This window comes from Pyxicephalus adspersus, chromosome 3 (genome assembly GCF_032062135.1).
Source record: "Pyxicephalus adspersus chromosome 3, UCB_Pads_2.0, whole genome shotgun sequence".
Lineage (NCBI taxonomy): Eukaryota > Metazoa > Chordata > Amphibia > Anura > Pyxicephalidae > Pyxicephalus > Pyxicephalus adspersus.
In genome coordinates, this window is record NC_092860.1 from 22448033 (window position 1) to 22454057 (window position 6025).

The following is a 6025-nucleotide window of genomic DNA, read 5'->3' on the forward strand; positions in this document are numbered from 1 at the left end:
ACTGTGAAGAATCTCTTTCTTATGTGGAGATTAAACTTATTTTCCTCCAGACACAATGAGTTCCCCCTTGTCGTTTGCAAAGACCCTAAAGAGAATAATTCAGAAGCAAGTTCTTTATACAGACGCTGCTAGATAGCTAAAAAAGTCACCAGTGTCCTCCTACTGGCTCTGCCAAATGAGGTCAAATGGCCAAAAGTCAAGGAACCCCTAACAGGCACTGGGGGAACCCTAGGAATCCATGGAACCCTGGTTAGAATGGTTGGGGTAGATGATATTGAATGTTCTCCAGTCTTTTTGATTTGTTTCAGCTTTATCTGGGAAGCTCACAAGTGTGTAATAAACTCAGAATAAATATTTTCAGTACCAGAGAGAAGCCTGTACAACTGTGCCAGACTGAAGGAGAGGCTGGGGGTCAGCTGAAGTGTATGTAAGGCTATTTTTGTTAATAGATAGAGAAGGGAAGAGCTAAATCTTTTTCCTATTGGCTGGATTCCCTTTGTTTTTAGTCCTAAAGAGGAAATAGGAATTGAGAATAAACTAACACAAATTAAGGGTGGACATTGTCAGTGTGTGACCTTATTGGACGTTAAACCCTCACCTTTTGCTATGCTAACAATATTAAATTGTTTAAATTCCTATCACTTTTATGTCTTGGTGAATATGGTCAAAAGGACAAACAGAAAAACAAAGGGTTCTATATAGGAGAGACATGGGCAGCAAAAAAAAAAAAATGCTATGTGTGTGCAGACAAGTGGCCATAAATATAGCACAAAAATACTTTTTTTTTTTTTTACAAAACAGTCCGCATACATTTTTTATAAAACTGCATCACACACTTTAACCAATCTTTGGTTTTCCAAACTAACCCTCAACCACCTGGGCGTTACACTGATGTCTAGATTTCTGTTCCAAAAGCGGTACACTGTTTTTCATGAAATTTTTTTTTTTTAAATTGTAGACCTGTAACTTACAGAAATATGTCCGAACAAGGGTCTAGTAGATATCATGAATATAAAAAAGGTTTAAAACACACAATCATGTAAAAAAAAAAAATTACTTTTGATAAAATTAAATAAAAGACACAAAAATCAGCTTAAACAAGAATACATAAATAAATGAAAAATACTGAAAATGCGATAATTTGGTATACTGTATAGTAATATATTTTTCTAAAACACCTCCCTAGTGTCCAACGTCACATACCTATAGACAAAACCACATAAATATATTTTCTATTATTTTGTATTGGATTGGATACAGGAGTTTGTATCCAATCCAATACAAAATGATCGTTTGAATTTACCAGTTATATACTTTGTATTTATTTTGAATTATTTTGTATTGGATTGGATACAGGAGTTTGTATTCAATCCAATACAAAATGTGTTTGAATAAGTTTCAATTTGAATTTCCCGCACACGCACCGACGTCATCGCCGAGGGACACGTACACGCTACAGATGGAGAAGAAGCCGGCCGGCTTCTTCTTCTCGGAGAAGGCACCCGACGCTGGAGATCGACGCTGGAGGACGATGCTGGAACACGACGCTGGATGATCGCAGCGGGACCAGGTAAGTGATCGATAAACCCGAACTTTTCTCACTGTATTTTCATACAGTGAGAAATGTTCGGGTTTATCGATAATTGTAATTTTTTTTTACCCGAACCAAGGTCGGGTTTAGCTGTAGGGTGGTTAATAAATGTACAGCTCTGCATATGTTGGCGCTATATAAATACAGTATAATAATAGTAATAAAAACATTTAAAACACTCTAATCCCCAATTATGAAATAACCATAATCAGTAGTTTATATTAGGCCCTAGGGTAAACCAACCTAGAAAAAATAATGACTTATATAGATAAACATGTATATACTACAGTACAAATCAAAGTACAAATAGGGTATATCATGGATTTTGAAAACATCAGCTGATGAAGAATTAAGGGAGGAACCTGAAATCGCTAAAAGTAAGCAGATTTACCAAAAAGCTCTAGGGTCATTCCAACTGACTGAGGGGGCACATCTTGCATTTAGGGGTAAGGAGGTTTTATCTCCACATGCAGAAAGGCTTTTTCACTGTAAGAGCTGTAAGCCTGTGTAAAAGATTCTCTACGGCATTAGCATTAGCCAGCTCAGTTAATTGTGTTTTTAAAAGCTGGATATATTGCTAAATGCACACAATATAGTTGTCTATTAACTTCTATGAAATTTAATACTATCAGAGATTGTTGTTTTGGGGATTATCCGATCACTTGCACATGTATAGCTAAAAACAAGTCAACAGCTCCCCCTTAAGGAGCCCTTTTGTGAGACAGGAGGCAGTTTCCAGCCATTGTGATAATGCATAGTCACATGAACTGTGTAACAAAAGTATGGGTGAATACCAAACAGGATCTCAAAAATGGCAACTTGCATACAGTTTTTTTATGTAGACCTAGCAGTCAGTTCTTAGGCATAAATTCCTTTCCAGCAATAAAGACATTCCTTGTGGGAGCCCACGCAAGAACTATCCATGCACACCTAAGGGGGTTACTGAAATGAGGATTGTTTTATAGTAAAATAAACAGCATTCCATGAACCCATGTATGTATTTAGCTGTATGCTGCAATTTACTTTTACTAAACCAGGCCCCAGTCAAAACTTAGAGATGGTGATGTGCACCTTTTATTCCAATTCGATGCTTCTGTATACTAACCATTCTAATAATTCGAGGTTCTGTTAATTAGGGTTTTAAGGATTCTTGTTGATCCATTTGATCCATGATCCATAGATCTGGTCATATTATTGATTTCATGGCTCATGTTCTTCCTCTATCAGACTATCTTTATGTAGTCAATACATGAGATTACTCTCCACCATGTCTAAGCTTTGGTGACAGACAGATGCCCACTGGCTGACAGCCCTTGGGGAGGATACCAGTTTGAAAGATTAGATTCTCCTCTGAGGTCATCAGGCGCTCCATATTTTCACTCCTTCTTCATCTGCATTATAATAAACATGCAAAGTTGTTATGGTTGACTTGTCTGGCAAGTCTCTGAAGGCCTTAAAAGATCTGCTGCCCTAGAAATGGTTGGAATATACACCCAGTCTACCATCTCAACCACCCCAGGGTTCCTTCAGGGCTTGAGCAATGAGCAAATTGTGTCTCACCGGTCAGCTTGACCCCAATGATATTTTTGGCCATCTGGCCAGCAATGCAAGTGTATATAGCAATTATAATAGGGGTTCCCTAAGACATGAAAGATATTTTAAGAGTTTTGCTATGTTAAAAAGGTCAAGAAAGGCTGCTCTAAACTGTTATCTATATTGACTTGCCAGATCAGCAACACAGATAGCTTTCAAATCAAAACATCAAAATGCCAGTTAGAAAAATTACATTATCAGAGGAAAGTTTACTAATGCTAGCCTCTGTTATTCCCCCATGACAACGTCCCTTTAAAGGCTCTCTTGCACTGGTTGATATTTCAATAGATTGGATGTTACACTTGTAAAAACAAAAAAAAATTTATATAATGCCATGGTAAACAAGAGTTTTCCTGACCAATTTAGCAATCAATCATTGATTTGTACTGCTTTTTCCTACCTGGTCTTGACCACCACCATCCCTAAAAGTGCATTCCTTCCAATCTTCTAAGATAAAAAGATCAGGTTGTGATGCTAAAATGGTTAAAACACATGACCTTGTTACACCTCTATTTACTTTGTTATGTCTTAATCACATTGCAAAACAACAAAAATAAAAAATAGTTGACATTGTTACAATCCCTTTACACTTGTGTCTCCAAATATGAAATCAGTTCCTGACAGTGTAATATGAAGTCCTGAAAATGTAAACATATAAATGTACTTGTTATATTTATCTATTCATCAGACCATAAAGAAGTATGCGGAGCACTTGTACTCAGGAGTACATATGATATGCATTTGAAACGTTAATATAGCAGTACACATTTCAGAGTCCGAGTTTTGGACCTGTTTTGCCTATCTTTAGATGCAGCATGTCCTATTAAGGTGCGTTTGAACTGCAGGCAAAGCAGACTTTTCTTGTCAAATGCCGTATTTTCCACTTGAATTTCCAGCGGTAATGCCTGCTTCTGACAAAAAATTAGCCCTTAGCCCTGAGTTGTTCACATGGATGGTTTTTCAGCCATGGAGAATTTAGTTTTGTAGCTGGTTGACTGCTTAAAGTACGCTAACAAACTGCCAAGTCCTCTCATTATAATGGAAATGAATGAAAGCATTTAAAGGGTGTTTTTACTACCACTTTGCCGGCATTGCATTTACTTTGTGGTCAAATCATTGTTCTGAAACACTTCTTCTCATGGCCAATTTTCTTGTAAACCACTTCCATAGACTTTAGAGGAAATGATTTGTAAACATATGCTAAGCGTTTTTTAGGTGATTTTTAAGAATGGTGTTTTGGGAATGTTTGTGAAGAAGCAGTACAAACAAAACATGAGCCACAGCTCCTTGTACTTCTCCATTTCCCGTGTAAGGCAACTGTACTGAACAAACACTAGTGGTAGTTAGTCACATTCGACTAGATTAGTTTTTGTAACATTGAAAGTGATAAAGAAGCATGCACAGCTGGGAAACGTCTTCAACAACAAGTCCAGTTAAATATGACTAACTACTACTACTAGATATACAATGACCTGGATGAATGAGAACCATTACAGACATATGATCAAATGCTCCTATACAGATAGTCACGATATGACCCCCCTAGCGTTCTAATTCTGAACGTACTTCCATGCAAAAAGGGTTACATTTTTTTACATGGAAATTCATATTACATTGTAGGCTTTAATTCTTAGGCATAAATCACCAAAATATGTCAAATATTTAATAAATTTATTAATAAATTTTAATAAAAAAAACACAAAAATCTGTTAAAAAAAATAGTGAAACATGCAATATAACTGTACAATAACATATATAATATATATTTTTATATTATAATTATATCCAATACAAAATTATTTGAATTTCCCGCACCTCCTCCCGCCCGCACCACCCCACTGGGAAACCCCGGAGAAGGTCTCTGCATTTCCCGGCTGAAGATTGAACAGGGAGGACGCCACCCGAGGACCTGCAGGGACCAGCAGGATGCTGGGGGACCCCAACGGAGCAAGGTAAGTATGTTTTTTTAAAGTTTTAAGCGATCCCCGAAAGTGACTCGGGATTACCGCTTTTAGCATGTAAAATCCAACCCGAGTCACAGGCGTGATTTCGGCTAGGGGGGTTCCGCCATATGGGGACATCCGACATATGGACGACTGCTAGATACGAACGGGGCTTCCCTGCTCCCTTGTGTGCAGGACCAAGGCTTCATGGTGGGCTGTTTGCATGACTTGCAGATGATATCCTTTGCTAAACACAGCTGAGGTTGTGGTGATATAAATAACTGAGCTGATCTGTAGCACCTTGTAACTCTTTAATGAACAAGACAAACTCTGCAGTTGTTTCTTTTTGCATATCAAAGCACGGCTTGCTCCAGAAGTTAATGAATGTCTAGGCTCCATAAAGTTTTTTTTTTGGTTTGTTTGTGATTAACTCACAGTGAGTATTTTATACAATAACTGACTAATATTATGTTAAGACAAACATCTGTTCTAATTGCATTTATTAAAATAATGTACCTGTTACGACTTACATACAAATTCAACTTAAGAACAAACCTACAGTCTCTATCTCATATGTAACCCTACATGTAACGCTTTAAATACACCTTTGTAGAACTAGTGCAACCTAAGCAGTTAAAGCCTAAAAAATAGTAACTACGTCCCCGATGGGATGGGGGTCACCTTTAACTGGGATGGAAAAGTAGTTGCACATAAATGAGAAATTTAACAGGTCATCATAAAGATGATAGCTTGCAGAGATGAATCAAAGAGATCCAAGAGGACAACATGAGCATAGTGGTGGATAGGTGGGCAGGTGGAAAGAAAGGACAAGAAGAAAGAGTTAAGAAGGAGAAGGTGAAAAGGGGAGGGAAGGAGGCAGGGACTGAAAGAGAGAGAA